This window comes from Neodiprion pinetum, chromosome 4 (assembly GCF_021155775.2).
Source record: "Neodiprion pinetum isolate iyNeoPine1 chromosome 4, iyNeoPine1.2, whole genome shotgun sequence".
Classification (NCBI taxonomy): Eukaryota; Metazoa; Arthropoda; class Insecta; order Hymenoptera; family Diprionidae; genus Neodiprion; species Neodiprion pinetum.
This window is the reverse complement of record NC_060235.2, coordinates 11220976-11239306: the sequence shown is the minus strand read 5'-3', so window position 1 is coordinate 11239306 and position 18331 is coordinate 11220976. Positions and strand designations below refer to the sequence as shown.

The window sequence follows — 18331 nt, the reverse complement described above, 5'->3', positions numbered from 1 at the left end:
CGAGAGATCGGTGTTGTTGACGCTCAGATCTTAGTCACGGTCACTACAGAGGACACCGCACGTTTGAGATTAACGGACGCGACTGATTTTTGTTGATGGTTTCCACCGATAACGACATTGTTCACTTTGATTACGTGAACTTTCGCAACTTGATGCACACGCGATAGTTCCGTTTCACTCACTGGCTTATTCGTTTTCCCGCAAGTCGCAACGATTCGAGAGATTCGACTCGATTCGCGAATGATCCGATTCGATTCGCGACTGATCCGGCTCGAAGGACCAAAAAATGTTCAGAGAGATGGCAAAAAGATGTGGATCATCGACGTGGGATCCGCGAATGAGTGATGAGAACGAGTGTAAAAGAAACAAAAGTGATGTCGAGATAGAGACGGATAATGAATACCTATAAACGAGATTTTTATTGATTTCGATGAGGCGATACAAACCGTATCGCAAGAGAACGTTAGAGAGAGTGATGATTCGACAAAGCGAGAGAACATATAGATTATACACATACGTGATTTCGAGATGGTAGACAACACTTGAGATACAGCTGATAGGTTTTGAGTCGCGACACGGGCAAGAGGCGAGATTTGACGCAGAGGCGGTAAGTAAACATTGCACGCGAGTGTGCGTACATGTGCGAGGACGATTTTGAGTGTCACGAGACACACATTTAACTATTCGATACTTTTTCGAAACAACTTTAGAGAGAGAGTTCAAAACTGGGAAACCCGAAAGATCGAACGGGGAGATTCATCGTCAGCGACGCAGGCTTCGCCGCGGCTCGTGATGTCGGGACCTCGCGTCCACGGCACTCGATCGCAGTGCAATGTACAGCGGCGCCGGCGTGCACTTCTCCCCTAGTAGGACGTCGCGACCCGTTAGGTGTCGGTCTAAAGCCCGGTCGGCTGCCTGTCTCGGCGTTCTCGTCGGGGCAGACCCCCGGCTGCCCGGCGGTACCCGCACGGTATACAGCCGCATTGAACTGCGTCGGGCCCGCCGCAAGCGCGGTCAGCGATTCCCGGTTTTCGGACCTAGCGCCGTCCCCGGGCCTGGCCAGCCGTCGGCTGGCGGTGTCCTCTGGCTAGCTCGTTCGAATCATCAAATACCGGTCGTCGACGCTATTGCTTTGGGTACTTTCAGGACCCGTCTTGAAACACGGACCAAGGAGTCTAACATGTGCGCGAGTCATTGGGACGAGCAAACCTAAAGGCGAAATGAAAGTAAAGGTCAGCCCAGCGCCGAGCGAGGGAGGATGGGCCGCGTCACGATGCGGCCCCGCACTCCCGGGGCGTTTCGTTCTCACCGCAAGAAGAGGCGCACCCAGAGCGTAACCGTTGGGACCCGAAAAATGGTAAACTATGCCTGGTCAGGACGGAGTCAGGGAAAACCCTGATGGAGGTCCGTAGCGATTCTGTAGTGCAAATCGATCGTCTAATTTTAGTATGGGGGCGAAAGACTAATCGAACCATCTAGTAGCTGGTTCCCTCCGAGATTTCCCTCAGGATAGCTGGCACTCGCGTATAGAACGTACGCGAGTCTCATCCGGTAAAGCAAATGATTAGAGGCCTTGGGGCCGAAACGACCTTAACCTATTCTCGAACTTTAAAAGGGTGAGGCTTGCTTGAACTATGAACCCACGAGATCTCGGATCAGAGTGCCAAGTGGGCCACTTCTGGGAAGCAGAACTGGCGCTGTGGGATGAACCAAACGCCGAGTTGAGGCGCCAAAGTCGACGCTTATGGGATACCATGAAAGTCGTTGGTTGCTCAAGACAGCAGGACGGTGGCCATGGAAATCGGAATCCACTAAAGAGTGTGTAACAACTCACCTGCCGGAGCAACTAGCCCTGAAAATGGATGGCGCTGAAGCGCCGCGCCTATACTCGGCCGTTAGCGGCATACGAGGCGGCCCAGGCCGTCATGAAGCCCTGACGATTAGGAGGGTCGCGGTGGTGTGCGCAGGAGGGTCTAAGCGTGAGCCTGCCTGGAGCCGCCGTCGGTGCAAATCTTGGTGGTAGTAGCAAATACTCCAGCGAGGCCCTGGAGGATTGACGTGGAGAAGGGTTTCGTGTGAACAGCTGTTGCACACGATTCAGTCGATCCTAAGCCCTAGGAGAAATCCGATGACGATGTTGGTGTATTTCTATGCCTGACACGCGCGTCGTGACGCCGGTGATTGTGCAAACGTCGGGCCTTGCTCGGCGTTCCCCCCGGTGTGGGCGCGCGCGGTTTAAAATGTGACACACCCGTCAGGCGAAAGGGAATCCAGTTTCTATTCCGGAACCCGGCAGCGGAACCGTTGACGAGTCGGGCCCTCGCAAGAGAGTTCGTCGGGGTAACCCAAAAAGACTTGGAGACGCCGTCGGGAGATCCGGAAAGAGTTTTCTCTTCTTCATAAGCGTTCGAGTTCCCTGGAATCCCCTAGCAGGGAGATAGGGTTTGGAACGCGAAGAGTACCGCAGTTGCGGCGGTGTCCGGATCTTCCCCTCGGACTTTGAAAATCCAGGAGAGGGTCACGTGGAGGTTTCGCGCCGGTTCGTACCCATACCCGCAGCAGGTCTCTAAGGTGAAGAGCCTCTAGTCGATATACTAATGTAGGTAAGGGAAGTCGGCAAATTGGATCCGTAACTTCGGAATAAGGATTGGCTCTGAGGATCGGTGCGTGTCGGGCTTGGTCGGGAAGCGGGTTTGGCTGACGTGCCGGGCCTAGGCGAGGTGATGGTAATAACCGGATCCGAGCTCGGTCCCGTGCCTTGGCCTTCCGCGGATTTTCCTTGCTGCGAGGCTTCGGCGGCGGTTCGCCGTTGCCGTCGTCCTCTTCGGCCGCCAATCAACAGTCAGCTCAGAACTGGCACGGACAGGGGGAATCCGACTGTCTAATTGAAACAAAGCATTGCGATAGCCCTAGCGAGTGTTGACGCAATGTGATTTCTGCCCAGTGCTCTGAATGTCAACGTGAAGAAATTCAAGCAAGCGCGCGTAAACGGCGGGAGTAACTATGACTCTCTTGTACATAGCTCGCCGCGATACATAACGTGCGTGACGTGCACGCCTACGCTTAGTTTCATCGCCCCAGCCAGGTGGTGCGTTGGTGAACCAACCAGCGATTGAACCAAGTCTAACGACGTCGAAAGGCGGGGTGGTGTCCGACGGCTTGATCTGCTTATTGAGTCTAAAGAATGAAATCCGTGCGAAAGAAAGACCTAAAGCCCGGTGTCGAGCTCCGCTCAGCATCTGGGCTTTCCTCGTTTGGCGTCTTTCGAACCTAATTGTAAGCACCCGGTGCCGAGTCCGCTCGGAGCCGGGTAGTTCACGTTCGGGACTTTCGGCCACGTTGGTCGGGAGAAGCCCACCCCTGGGTGGAGAGCAAGCGCGAGTGACAGGTTTGGCCAAATCAGTACACTCAACGCCGACACGCCTGTACGGCATGAGGTGCAGGTCCCTCCCTGCACGTAGTGTTCGGCACGCACTTTTACGCCAGCCAATGCGCAACACCCAGGCGCATTTCCTTGTGGAGTGACCAAGGGGCTTTACCACCAACAGAGTGGGTATCGTTCGAGTTAAGGAACGGCGGTTGGAGAGACAACCCGTGCGCCCGGTGAGGAACTACCGTAAGTGTGCCGGCACAGATGCTGCCATAATAGCTCCTTATGCTCGAGGGACTCGGGCGTGCAGTACATATCCGAAGCACCATGGATCGTCCACCCAACGATGCCTCGGAGGCGGCCGGTACACCTAACGCCACTTGGGATGTACCGGTCGCGGCAGAGTTAATTGCCGAAGGTGCGAGTGTAGTAGCGGGGAGTGATGCTGCCCCAAGTGATCGACCTGGCCCATCCACCCGACCACGTCGTCCCTCTGTTGCCGGCCGGAGCACGGAGGCTGACGACGTTAATGCTTTCCGTGCCACAGATCGCCTTGTTCTGGTCGTGGCGTTAAACAGGGTACAACGCTGTCCAAAGTGCTTGCAGCGAGGTCAGAATATTATCTGTACTGTACAGCGTCCGGCGAGGAGTCGACCACCAAATAGAACATGGCGACGAAAGTTCGCTTACGCTAGGTGCCAAGATCTATATAATAATGATATGAGCCAACGCGAAAGCTGTACGAGCAACTTTGGGGCGAACCAGGACCAGACACGACTCTACCCCCTGGGGTAGAAGAGCCCGTGCCTATTCAACAAATACTTGTCCCAGTGACCGCCTTTGAAGTGGAGAGGAAGGTGGCCAGGATCAGCAGCGGGTCGGCTGCCGGACCGGACGGAGTGACACGTGCGGACCTTCAAAGCAAGCAAACGTACGTTGCCCTCTCCGGACTGTTTAATGTTCTACTCCACACCCGACACTACCCTAAGGCGTGATAAACGAATGGAATAACGCTTATCCCCAAAGCCGACACGGACACCTCAGACGTCAGGAACTGGCGGCCCATATCTGTCAGCTTCAGGATCAGTAGGTTATTCTCTGCCCTACTAAATCAAAGGCTGAGAGGTGTCCTCACTTCGAATTGTTGGCAGAAGGGAATTACGGAGGAGAATGGCTACTATGCGAACATACGACGTTTGCAAGCAGCCATTTCGAACGCCAAAAGGAGGGGCGGTGTGATATCCGTTTTGGATATATCGAAAGCCTTTGACACCGTCCCCCACTCCTCCATTGCGCAAGGCCTGGAGAGAAAGGGTATCCCACCATCGGTTGCCTCTTATGTTGCCAACATGTACAGGGGCTGCGGCACTACCATCAAGTCGCAGGGTGGTGAGATAAAAATCGAACTGCAACGAGGGGTGAAGCAGGGCGACCCGCTTTCCTCCCTCATATTCAACCTCGTCATCGAACCCCTGTTGGAACGCCTGCAAACCGAGACACAGGGCATGGCCGTGGACGACCAGAATTTATCAGTGATGGCATTCGCGAACGATTTGGTCCTGTTGTCGAGGGATGCTAAAATGGTACAAAGGCAGCTTGTTACGGTGAGTGAGTACCTGGCTGAACTCGGCATGAAGCTCTCTGTCGAGAAGTGCGCGAGCTTCGAGTACGTCCCAGCCGGCAAGACCTGGTATCTGAGGGATCCAAGCGTAAGGATCGGCGATCAAGCGATCCCGTGCGCTCCGCCCGAAGATGCCCTACGTTACCTTGGTGCAAGGGTCTCGCCCCGGTTCAGCGTACTCAGCGTATTCGACATCAGACCTCTGGAGGAAGCACTCGGGAGAATTTGAGCGCTTCCTCTTAAGCCCACGCAGAAGGTGAACCTACTGAACACCCACATCTTACCAAGGTTCACCTACGGTCTGATCTGCAGCCCTCTATCGGGGGCCGCTCTCGAACGAATCGACCGGCTCGTTCGATCAAGTGTTCGGGAGATCCTTCACCTGACGCCTTCGACTAGTGTCAAATTCTTTTACATACCGAAACGCGAGGGGGGGTTGGGTCTCACCGAACTCAAACCAATGACGCTAATCGCAGCCTTGCGCAATGCCATCAAAGCGCGAGCGTCAAGAGACCCGGTCGTAAGCGGAGCCCTCGAATCGGAGAGAGCTCAACGGCGGCTTGAAGCACACGCCGAAACACTGAGACTCTCTTGGCCTCTGTCTCTGCAAGAGCTAGACGAGTACAAAGCTCAACTCAAGAAGAGCTATCGAACTGACTGGGTCAAAAAGGTCTGGCAAGGCCAGGGAGTTGATGACGTGGCATCTTAGCCCATCGCAAATGAGTGGCTGAGACGAGGCGATCTCATGAAATCGTCCAGGGTGATTGATGGTATTAAGTTGCGGACGAACACTGTCCCAACGAGAGCCTTCATGAAGCTAATGGACGACAGAGTGAATGCCCCATGCAGGCTGTGCCAGGGGCCTGACGAAACTCTGGGGCACATTCTCGGCCGGTGTAGTCACACCAAGGCCATGAGAATCAAACGACACGATGAGATCAAGCACCTTCTGAGGGCTCGTCTTGCTAAACAGCACGATGTGCTGGACGAGCCCCAAGTAGCGGTCAAAGGCGAGAGGTTTAAACCCGACCTCGTCGTAAATTCGAATGAGGAAGGGGCTCTCGTGCTGGATGTCACTGTCCGGTACGAGAGCGGAACCTCTCCCGCCCAGGCCGCTACAGAGAAGGTGCTGAAGTACACCGGAATACTGGGTGTACTCAAAGAACAATCGAACGCCCACCAAGCGAAAGTGATCCCCATCGTGGTCAGCTCCAGAGGTGCGTTACCGGTCGACACAGTCTGTTCCCTGAAAAGGCTCGGCTTTAGTAAGGCAGACTTGTCGACGATCTCGATGACAGCTCTTCGGAGCTCCATCGGGATCATAGGTGCCTTCATGGACACCTGAGAATTGTCGGTCGATGCAAGTGCCAGCCCTTGTGTGGCCTTCGGGCCCCCTGGAATATAGAGCACTTGCTCATTGGCTACCTCTCCAGTGTTCGGCGCGGGCGAGACCCCCGGCTGTCGGCTGTGCGCGCCTCTACTCGAACGATGACTTATTTTATACACACATTTTATCCATTTATTCGTTTATTTATTCATTTATTTGATATGTGTTCGAACGCACAACGGATCCAAGCTGCCTGCAAATAATCTGAGCAAGGACTCTCAGCCTGATCTGTCACTCGGGACGTACCGGAGACAGGACAGAGGCCTGCCGCAACGAGGGAAACGTGGAAGCGATTCCCACCACCGGCATCGGCCGTACGTCCAACGAAACAGATCAGTGCGAGTCGTTTGGCCAGTTGTAAACCTCTTAGGGTTCTGCTGTGCTACGGCGGCGGAGCCAGTGCCTAACTGTGAACGCACTGGGGCAGACACCTTCACGTGTTTTTCCCCGGAAACATCACCGCAGAGGCGATGGCTAAGTTCCGCTTTTCCGATTGGAACACCCGGGACTCCGTTCGGCTAATTTTTTCTGAGTCCGGCAGAAAACTTGGCAAACGTTTAGCACTTCCCTTTTCAGAGTCGCAACCTATTACATTTCATTCCTCTGACCCTGACCACCTATTTATTCATTTATTCATTTATTTCATCTTCAAATTGAGTTCTGGGCAAACGTCAATTCACCATTTCAAAATATTTAATCTGACTTGACTTCAACTTTTATTCTTTTGACTCCTATTTATTTATTTTTAGAGTGCTCGACCATGCCTTTATTGGGTAAGGCGAGCAGACGCAGTGGGACGAAATATTATTTCAACAATTGACTCGATACATATTTTATTTTATTTGACTTACTGTAACCAACTGACGAGGTGGGCTCTACCGCAAGGTAGACAACCCACCAAATACATCTTTCCTATCCTTCTAACGAAGGCCATTCCGTTATCCCCTTTTTTTTATATTTTATTTTCTAAACACTTTGTTGTGTTCACCCGGGGAACTTCCCTCCCTGGGAAAGTCCGCCAGTTGCTCAGGCAACTGTGCGCAGGAAATAGCCAAATGCCTCGTTATCTAATTAGTGACGCGCATGAATGGATTAACGAGATTCCCACTGTATCTATCTACTTCCCCTACGGGGTCGCCGATTTGTCGGTGATCAGGGCCTGGCGTCCCCGGGGCCCGAGCTAGGGGCGGATGAGCGCCGTCCGTCCCCTAATTCCGCAGACTCCGCCGCCGCTTTAACGACCCTCGCAAGGCATGGCGTGGGAACGTTGCGGCCCTCGGAGAACAGAGGCCTTGGCCTAACCGCCCGGGCCGCGAGGAAATAACCTTTATGAAAAATCCTCAATCTCAAGTTCTGGTTTGCGGCGATGGGATATATGGCTGACGAGTAAAATCAGTCTTAAGCGACCAAACTTCGGGGCACCTGGGAGAACCCCGTCGCATTCATCCCCCACCCTGCTGACGCGGCGCTGGCAGGATGGACATTTATTTCCGACCGTACTCGTGGGATCCACAATGGAGCATGAAAATAAAATAAACAAGAAAATAAAAACCAAAAACCAAAACCAAAAAGTAAAAAAACTACAGGATGAAGCAGCACAAATGGAGATGGAGACTGCGGATGAGGCCCGCAACACACCCCCGCCACCTACCCCGACAAATAGCCGCACAGCCCGACAGAAGCGCAAGCAGCCACCGCCACCCGTCCCAAAACTGTGCACGGACACTTCGTCAGAATGTCAGGAGGCCTCGCGATCGAAAAATAAAAAGACACGACGCGACTCACCCGAGGAATGCATGTCAACCGACGATGAAAACCCGCAAAACGACCGCGACACGTCCCTCCCTTCTACCGACGATGTCCTCTACGAAGTACGAGAGAGCATGGAGAACTTCCTGACAGACGTGGCCAACAAGATCCCTATTCAAGGTATGCGATTCATCCTCAGCAAATGGCGCACCCTGGAGCGGCATCTTCGTCAACAAAAAGAGACAATGAACCAACTGAAAGCGGAGAATGAAAAGCTGAAGGAGGCCCTGACTAGAAAGGACCTGGAGGTCCCGCCCCGACCCATGTCGTATGCGACCGCAGTAGCTGGAGATCGAGATGACCACCCCCCGGAGTCAGGACCAGCGCGAGCTCCCTATATGCCTGCCAGACGGAAGGAGAACTACGAGACGGTTATCATACGCCCTGATACGGAGGAAGACAAAAGGACCAGTGACGAAATCCACAACACTCTGAAAAACGTACTCGAAGGCAAGAAAAACAATCTATGCGTCCGTAATATGAGAAAGCTCCGCAACAACGAAGTCTTGATTGAGGTCAGAAGCAAAGCAGACGTCGACACAATAAAGGGCTGTGATCTTAGTGGGGCGGGACTCAAATCGGTCGATCCAAGACGAATAGACCCGAGTATCCTCATCTTCGACGTCGACAAGTCGGCGACACCGGAAGAGCTAAGAGAAGAGTTCTTCGCAAAGAACTGTGATGCCTTCTCTGAAGAAGAGGTGAGCGATCTCCGCAAGTCCGTAGCGCTCAGATCCAGCTTCCCAGTAAAGGCTAACCCGCTAAGCGTCAACTGGATTGTCCAGCTCCCAGCGAGACTATTTGCATACGTGATGAACAGTGGTCGCCTCTACATGGGGTGGAAATCCCATAGGGTAAACGAGTTCATCAGCGTCACGCGTTGCTTCAAATGTCTAGGGTACGGACATGTCGCTAAGCACTGTTCTCACGAGAAACAGGTCTGCGAATCGTGTGGCTCAACGGAACATGTAAGAGAGAACTGCGAAAAGAGAAACGAGCCGAACTGTGTCAACTGCACCCGTGCACGGCGGAGAGATAGCAACCACTCGTCAAGAGACACGAACTGTCCAGAGTACATCAGAGCCGTCGAGATCTACAAACCGAAGATACAATGCAGCTAAAAATAGGGCAGATAATCGCGCTACGTTCCAGGGCAGCAGCTGCTGAACTGAAGCAAATATACAATGACATGGGATTCGATATTATGTGCCTACAGGAGCCTTACTGCGTGGCGGGCAAAGCCGTCGGATACAATTCTCCGGATGCTCGAGTCTTCTACCCGAACACAGAAAACGCATGGGTCGCGACGGTGGTCCTGAACCGAGAAATGGATGTTTTCCAATGTCCCGGCACAATGGAAAACTGGCGTGACCTCGATGCTAATACAACTGCCCTACGGATTATGTATGCCATTGCCGCTGCCTCTCAGCAATCGATCCCTTATAAAAATACGTCGAAGAAAAGCGTGCCATGGTGGTGTCCCGAGCTAACGCGACTAAGAGCATGAGCCGCGAGTGCTAGGAAACAGCTCTCAACCGCCCGCCGTCTGCGAATGACCAATGTTCAAAACTGTGAGAAATGGTATCGCCGAGTTTCGGGAACATACAGAAAAGAACTAAAAATGCGAAAACGACAGTCGTGGAGTAATTTTATCGAGGAGGCTGCAAATAAAAACCCATGGGACATTTTGCATAAGATCGCTAAGAAAAAATACGGAGTCACAGGGTGCATTGGGGCCGTGAGGCCAACTCCTGACACTGTGACCGAGTCCTGGGAAGAATCTGCAGGAGTCCTACTCGAGAAGTTCGCTCCCAGTGACCCTCCAGACAATCAAAACGATGGACATGCAAAGGCTAGGGACATAGTGGCGAACCACGTCAACTGCAACGTGGAGCCGGACATAGTAACAGCGGAAATCGAGTCAGCGGTGGAAGCAATGAAACTCGGCAGGGCAGCGGGAGCGGACGAGATCCCACTGGAGGTCATCAAGATGACCTGGTAATATAGCCAGCCAATTCTGCTCGAACTGTTCAATAAATGCCTTAGAGACGGAGTATTCCCAACGATCTGGAAATGTGCAAAGCTGGTTGTGATCCCAAAGCCTGGACACACTGATTTAGAACAAACATCCGCCTTCCGACCAATCTCGCTCCTTCCATCCGTAAGTAAAGTATTCAAAAGGATAATTGTCACCCGCGTCCAAAGACAATATGAGGAATGCTCGCTAGCCAGCGATAAACAGTACGGATTCCGGCCAGGGCGGGGCACTGAAGACGCAGTTATGAAGTTCAAGGAAATAGTTTCAACGGCTCGCGGCAAATATATCGTTGCCCTTTTTGTCGACATTTAGGGTGCCTTCGACTGCACCTGGTGGCCGTTTGTGATGTCACGTCTGTGCGAGGCACAGTGCAGCTCTACCTTAGTGACAATTGTGAAGGACTACTTCACAAATCGCAAGCTAACCGTGTCAAACCTCTCCGAAAAACAGGAGCGCACGCTAGAAAGAGGCTGCGCACAGGGCTCCGTGATGGGACTTGCTTTCTGGAACTGGGGAATGGACTCCTTCCTGCAAGATTTTGAGGCGCAAATAAATCCAAACGACACCGAGGTGGTTACGTATGCCGACGACTTCGTCATTGCAATAAAAGGCTCTTCGCAACGCGAGCTGGAAAGGCGTGCTGCTACGGTTACCGATATAATGGAAACATGGTGCAAATCAACGAAAATTGGGATCTCCATCTCCAAGACGAGAGCCGTGCTCATGAAAGGCAGTTTTGATGCAGAAAGAATGCCCAGAATACTCATTCAAGGCGGACGTGTTAGATATGAGAGTAGTTACAAATACCTGGGCGTATGGATTGAGAGATCTCTCACCTTCAGCCACCACACTAAAAATCTCCGCAAAAAACTCACGAGCTACACAATGGCCATAGCAAAAGTCGCCCATTACAACTGGGGTATTAAACGACAGACCATAGAGATCCTGTATCGAAGCGTTTGCCTACAAATCGCGACCTATTGCAGCATCGCGTGATTCGAGGAGGCCACAAACCCCTTCCCCACTCTTAGCCTGCTGGTGACGCAGAGAGCCCTCCTTTTAATCTTGACGAGAGCGTACAGAGCGACCTCCACGGTCGCCCTCCAAGCTATAACAGGAACTATCCCCCTCGATCTCGAGGTTGTGCTTGCTGAAATACGAGGCGCATACGGAAGAATAAGAGTGTTACTTGGGGGGACTTCCGCTTCGTATCGACCGAAAACCTCAATGCGGAGAACACCATAGCGGAAATGAACAGAGCGAGAGCTCTCAACGTGCGCAAGTGGCAGGATACATGAGATGTCTCTAAACATGGGAGACTGACGCACGAGTTCATCCCCTCCGTGGATTTTGCTGCAAAAAACGGGTGGTTCAAGCCAATTCGCGCCAGCATCTACCTATTGACAGGCTACGGCCCAATGAATGACAGCCTCAGTCAGAGAACCGGCGGCGAAGCTTGCCTTCCAGGGTGCCCGAGATGCATCAACATAGCCGAGACCGCCTTACACATGATCTTCGACTGTCCTCTATACGACCAGGCGCGGAGAGACCTTAAGGACACGGACCAAGAAAGCCTAGACGAGATGGTCAACACCGAAGAAAGACTGCATGCGTTCAACGTCTTCGCGGAAGAAGTATTCAAAATCCGGAGACAATTCACAACCGGATGAAAGTAGATAATGGGTCCGCCTCCTCGCGGCGGGGACGGAAACACACTGGAAATCTCCAATGAGGCCAAGTGACCCTAAACAAAAAAAGGAAAAGCAATCGAGACAAAAGCAGAGACAAAAAAAAAGGTAATGACACAACGAAACAACATAACAACAATATAGATAACAAGAATACGAGGAAACGTAACTTCAACAAGAAACAAGTGGTAATAAGCACACGCTTGGAACTACGAAGGTTAGAGGATAAAAACGAAAAAAAAAAATGTCCCCATCTAGTATCTAGCGAAACCACTGCCAAGGGAACGGGCTTGGAAAAATTAGCGGGGAAAGAAGACCCTGTTGAACTTGACTCTAGTCTGGCACTGTAAGGAGACATGAGAGGTGTAGCATAAGTGGGAGGTCGCAACATCGCCGGTGAAATACCGCTACTTTCATGGTTTCTCTACTTACTCGGTTAGGCAGAGCGCGTGCGTCGAGGACTTTCGGCCCGGCTGTCACGTTGTTCTAGAGCCAAGCGTGTAAGAGTGGCGTGAGGCTTCGGCCGATCGTCGATCATTCTCCCGCGTGATCCGATTCAAGGACAGTGCCAGGCGGAGAGTTTGACTGGGGCGGTACATCTGTCAAAGAATAAAGCAGGTGTCCTAAGGCCAGCTCAGCGAGGACAGAAACCTCGCGTAGAGCAAAAGGGCAAAAGCTGGCTTGATCTCGATGTTCAGTACGCATAGAGACTGCGAAAGCACGGCCTTTCGATCATTTTGGCTTAAAGAGTTCTCCCATGTCGGACAAGTCGCGGGCAGACCGGCGCGGCCGTTCTCCGCTCGCCGAGCGAGTGCGATGGCAATGCGAATGCGGGGACTTGGCAAAGAGAATTTTTTCCCGTACCCGTTGCCACTCGACATATATCCGAGGCAGCTCGGATCGCCGGTCAGCGAACGTGAGGCCGACAAGCGCGACCAGTGGGACCGGTAGACCCCCTCGGTACGTCGCGGGATTCGACGACGGTATTATGGGCCGTAATTATTTTTTCGATGATACGTCGACCGTCGGCCGTCGTCCTCAATCCCCAAGGGACTTGGGAATTTTTTTCGTCCCAGGCGACGCGAAGGCAATGCGCCGCGTCTCGTGATAGTCGGCGCTGGACCCACGAACCGACTATGGCACGGCGGGACTTGTGAAAATTTTCGTCCGGGCCGACCGAAAGGCAATGCGCCGCTTCCCCGGGCCGATGGGACGACGGCGGACGGACGGACCCCCGATGCGGCGCGACGAGACACTTGTGAAAATTTCGGTCCGAGTCGACCGAGAGGCGATGCGCGGCGTCCCGAAGTCGATACGGGTCGACCGGACTTGTGAAATTTTCGGCCCCAGTCGACCAAAAGGCGACGCGCGGCGTACCGGAGTCGATCCGGGCCGACGGGACTTGTAAATATTCCGGTCGGAGTCGAGCAAAAGGCAATGCGCCGCGTCCCGGGGCCGATGAGACGACGGCGGACGGACAAACCCCCGTTGCGGCGCGACGGGACTTGTGAAAATTTCCGTCCGAGTCGACCAAGAGACGATGCACGGCGTCCCGGAGTCAATACGGTCCGACGTGTCTCGTTAAAGCTGCGGTCCGAGTCCAGCAAAAGGCGACGCACGGCGTCCCGGAGTCGATCCGGGCCGAAAGCATGTCGAAACATCGTCAAATGAGCATCCGTCAATTTTGACAAAGTTCCCGAAATTCAAAATTTTTTTGATAGCCCGCGGAAGTTTCGCCCCTTAAGCTGACCGTGCTACCACTGTATCGGCGCCGACGTCCTAGCAGCCAGGCTCCTACTACTAAGAGGAGCGAGTCGGTCGGGCCGGTCTCCCGTCGTCCGCCTGCTACGCCGTACCGGTACGTGCTCGAGCACGATACGTACGTCGGCGTAGACCAGAAGCGGGCGTTCGCGGACCGTTCCGTGCCTCATACCAAAGAAACTACGCGACTTGCGTTGTTTCATTATCGTCACTGCATTACCGCGGGTTGGTGTCTCAGACCGAATGGCCCTTGACGCGGTAGCAAGAAGTTCGACTCTCCGTGAAACATGGAAGGCGGAACGCTTCAACGCACGCGCCAACTCGCGTCTTTCCGAGCGTACACTCAAAGACCAGAGATGTATAACAACGTATCCCAGACGCTTTCAATCTAGCCGACGGGTACGGAAGATCGTTCGAAAGCTTATAAGCCGAGTGTCGAGGTGGCGGCACACGGAACTGGGGCTGCCTGCGGGCAGTCCCGAAACACACAGTAGACACGCGGCCGACCGGGCTAGGAGACCCGGTCGGCGATGGGTTGCGCACATCCGAGCCGAGATCTTGTATCGGAGCTCCCAGGTAGATCCTGCCAGTAGTCATATGCTTGCCTCAAAGAATAAGCCATGCATGTCCCACTGCAAGCCAAATCAGGGTAGAATCGCGAATGGCTCATTGAATCAGTTACGGTTTCTCAGATCGTACACACATTTACCTGGATAACTAAGGTAATTCTAGAGCTAATACATGTGAACAGAGTTCCGACCGGAGATGGAAGAAATGCTTCTATTGGATAAAAACCAATCGGCGGCGGGTACGTCCCGTCCGCCATTTACCTTGGTGATTCTGAATGACTTTAGGTCGATCGCACGGTCTCGTGCCAGCGACGCTTTTTTCAAATGTCTGCCATATCAACTGTCTATGGTTGGCGCGGAGCCTATTGTAACGGGTAACGGGGAATAAGGGTTCAATTTCAGAGAGGGAGCCTGAGAAACGGCTACCACATCCAAGGAAGGCGGCAGGCGCGCAAATTACCCACTCCCGGCACGGGGAGGTAGTGACGAAAAATAACGATACGGGACTCATCCGAGGCCCCGTAATCGGAATAAGTACACTTCAAATCCTTCAACGAGGATCCATTGGAGGGCAAGTCTGGTGCCAGCAGCCGCGCTAATTCCAGCTCTAAGAGCGTATATGAAAGTTGTTGCGGTTAAAAAGCTCGTAGTTGAATCTGTGTCCCACGCTGTCGGTTCACCGCTCGCGGTGTCTAACTGGCATGATCGTGGGACGTCCTACCGGTGGGCTTAGCTCTCTGGGTTGGCCCAACTGATAACCCATCGCGGTGCTCTTTACGGAGTGTCGAATTGAGCCGGTACGTTTACTTTGAACAAATTATAGTGCACATGGCAGGCTATTTGCGCCTAAATACTGTGTGCACGGAATAATGGAAGAGGACCTCGGTTCTATTTTGTTGGTTCTCGGAACCCCGAGGTAATGATTAATGTAGACGGATCAGGGCATTCGTATTGCGACGTTGGAGGTGAGATTCTTGGATCGTCGCACGACGGACAGGAGCGAAAGCATTTGACAAAAATGATTTCTCCAATCAGAAACGAAACCTGGAGGTCCGGAGTCGATCAGATACCGCCTTAGTTCTGGCAATAAACGATGCCACCTGGCGATCCGCCGGAGTTCCTCGAATGACTCGGCGGGCAGCTATCGGGAAACCGAAGCTTTCGGGTTCCGAGAAAAGTATGGTTGCAAAGCTGAAACTTAAAGGAATTGACGGAAGGTCACCACCAGGAGTGGGGCCTGCGGCTCGATTAGACTCATTACAGGAAACCTCACTAGGCCCGGACACCAGAAGGATTGACAGATTAGGAGCTCTTTCTTGATTCGGTGGGTGGTGGTGCATGACCGTTTTTAGTTGGTGAAGCGATTTGTCTGGTTAATTCCGATGACGAACGAGACTCTAGCCTGATAAATAGGCGTATCTTCCGGTATTTTCAAGGCCCCTGGCCTCGGTCGGGCGGTTTTTTATCACCGGCGTACAAATGAATCTTCTCAGAGGACCAGCCGGCTTCTAGCCGCACGAGATTGAGCAATATCAGGTCTGTGATGCCCTCAGATGTTCTGGGCCGCACGCGCGCTACACTTAAGGAATCAGCGTGTCTTCCCTGGCCGAAAGGCCCGGGTTACCCGCTGAACCTTCTTCGTGCTAGGGATTGGGGCCTGCAATTATTGTTCCTGAACGAGGAATTTCCAATAAGCCGCGAGTCAAGAGCTCGCGTTGATTACGTTCCTGCCCTTTGTACACACCGCTTGTCGCTACTACCGATTAAATGATTTAGTGAGGTCTTCGGACTGGTACGCGGCAACGTCTCGGCACTGCCAATGTTGCCAGGAAGATGTCCAAACTTGATCATTTAAGGAAAGTGAGAGTCGTAACAAGGTTTCCGTAGGTGAACCTGCAAAAGGATCATAACGTTTCGTCCAGCCGAAGCAGCGACTCGTGAGCGCGCGGGGCAGTCTTGCCGCGAGAGCGTCGTGTACGCTAACGTGTCACGAACCAAATTTCACAAAACTTTGAACGACGTAACGATCGGGCCAGTTGCCGCGGCGCGCAACACATTCGTCGTGACAACGAACGCGGTGCTTAAGCCACATCTGATGGGTCCGGCGTTCGCCGCGATCGCGACGAGCGCCGACGCCGGCTATAACCGCTGGACGACAGACTCGCGCCAAGGCGTCGACTCGTCGCTCCTCGTCCAGCGCGGAGCAGCAGCGGGTCGTCCGCGCCTTCGGCCGACTCGGTGCCGAGAGGGGACCGCTCCGCGGTCCGCCTTGACTCGTTCGACCCGGTCAGGTCGTACGAGAGACATCCGAAGCCGGTCTCAGCGCTCCATCGCGGGCAGCCTATCCGTGCCCGGGTGTCCTCGGTGCAACGCCGTTACATCCCGGACGCAGGCAGCAAACGCGGTAGGCTTCAGAGAGAATTTTCGCCTGTACGAGGAAGCTCGCGGAAGCGTTGAGGGCAGCAATGCCTGGGACCCGCTGACGCAGCCCACTGCCGCCCGCCGTCAATCCTTTGCAGTGCGAGCCGATCGTGTCCGGGCCGGTTCATTCCCGCAGATGACCCGTGAACTTGAGGTGACGTCGGCTCTTGAACTATCGCAAGAACGAAATTTGACGCGCGCCGCGCGTTCCTTCCCGCGCGCACTTGCGCAACGGCTGACGAACGCGGCGCCGCGCTTACGACCACAGAAAGTCGGTAACAACCGTAATTTCAGCATTTTCAATGCAAAATTCACGTAAATAATTACCCCGAACGGTGGATCACTTGGCTCGTGGGTCGATAAAGAACGCAGCTAATTGCGCGTCAACTTGTGAACTGCAGGACACATGAACATCGACATTTCGAACGCACATTGCGGTTCACGGATACAATTCCCGAACCACGCTTGGCTGAGAGTTGTTCAACAACGACAGACTGCTCCGTCGGCAACGGTGCTGCGAAAATCCCCCTGGGGGAACAGCGCACCGTGCCTTTGCGAGCGAATGACTGGGCGTTAGCAGCCCGTGTCGCGCTCCGGTCGCGCGTCGCCGCAGATCGCGGGGTCGAGCTGTCGCTGCCGTTCGTCACGTTCCGATGCTAGCGATAGTAGAGAGAACGAACGAATTCGGCACGGCAACACACAGACCGCGCGGTCGGTTTGCCGCTCATGTGGAGAAGTTCCGTCCACGTTTCGCCGCGGACGAACGACCGTCGCCGACGACGGACTCGCAACCTTACGACGACCTCAGAGCAGGCGAGACTACCCGCTCAATTCGGGCATATTACTCAGCGAAGGAAAAAAAACTTACTAGGATTTCCTTTGTTGCGGCGAGCGAACAGGAAACATCCCAGCACTGAATCCCGCGGTTCTGCGGCCGGAGAATGTAGTGTTTGGGAGGATTCACTTATCCCGGGGCGTCGGCCCGCGTCCAAGTCCATCTGGAATGGGGCAACTTACCTGCAGAGGGTGCGAGGCCCGTAGTGACTGGGACGCGCCACGGGAGGATCACTCCTCAGAGTCGAGTTGCTTGAGAGTGCAGCTCTAAGTGGGTGGTTAACTCTATCTAAGGCTGAATATGACCACGAGACAGATAGCGAACAAGTACCGTGAGAGGAAGTTCAAGAGAACTTTCAAGAGAGAGTTCAGGAGTGCGTGAAACCGTTCAGGGGTAAACCTGAGAAACCCGAAAGATCGAACGGGGGGATTCATTGTCAGCGACGCAGGCATCGCCGCGGCTCGTGATGTCGGGACCTCGCGTTCACGGTCGCGGTGCAATGTCCGGCGGCGCCGGCGTGCACTTCTCCCCCAGTAGGACGTCGTGACCCGTTGGGTGTCGGTCTGAGGCCCGGTCGGCTGCCTGTCTCGGCGTTCTCGTCGGGGCAGACCCCCGGTTGCCCGTTCAGCTGCCCGGCGATACCCGCACGGTAGAGAGTCGCATTGAACCGCGTCGGGCCCGCCGCAAGCGCGGTCAGCGATACCCGGTGGTCGGACCTTGCGATGTCCCTGGGTCTGGCCAGCTGTTGGTTGGCGGTGTCCTCCGGCCAACTCGTGCGAATCATCAAATACCGGTCGGCGACGATATTGCTTTGGGTACTTTCAGGACCCAT

The 18331-nt window shown here is 53.9% G+C and overlaps 1 long non-coding RNA gene and 1 other non-coding gene across 2 annotated transcripts in view; both read left to right on the top strand.

Annotated features, from left to right (window-relative positions):
• The first annotated feature begins 727 nt into the window (after positions 1-727).
• LOC138190744 (uncharacterized) overlaps positions 728-18331 on the top strand; it is a 151247-nt gene continuing 133643 nt past the window's right edge. The window contains exon 1 of the long non-coding RNA XR_011176823.1: positions 728-3014. This is a non-coding gene — a long non-coding RNA (uncharacterized lncRNA). The remainder of the gene's footprint in view (positions 3015-18331) is intronic.
• Positions 16989-17143, top strand: LOC124218319 (5.8S ribosomal RNA). The gene has a single exon (XR_006883030.1). It is a non-coding gene; the product is annotated as a 5.8S ribosomal RNA (ribosomal RNA).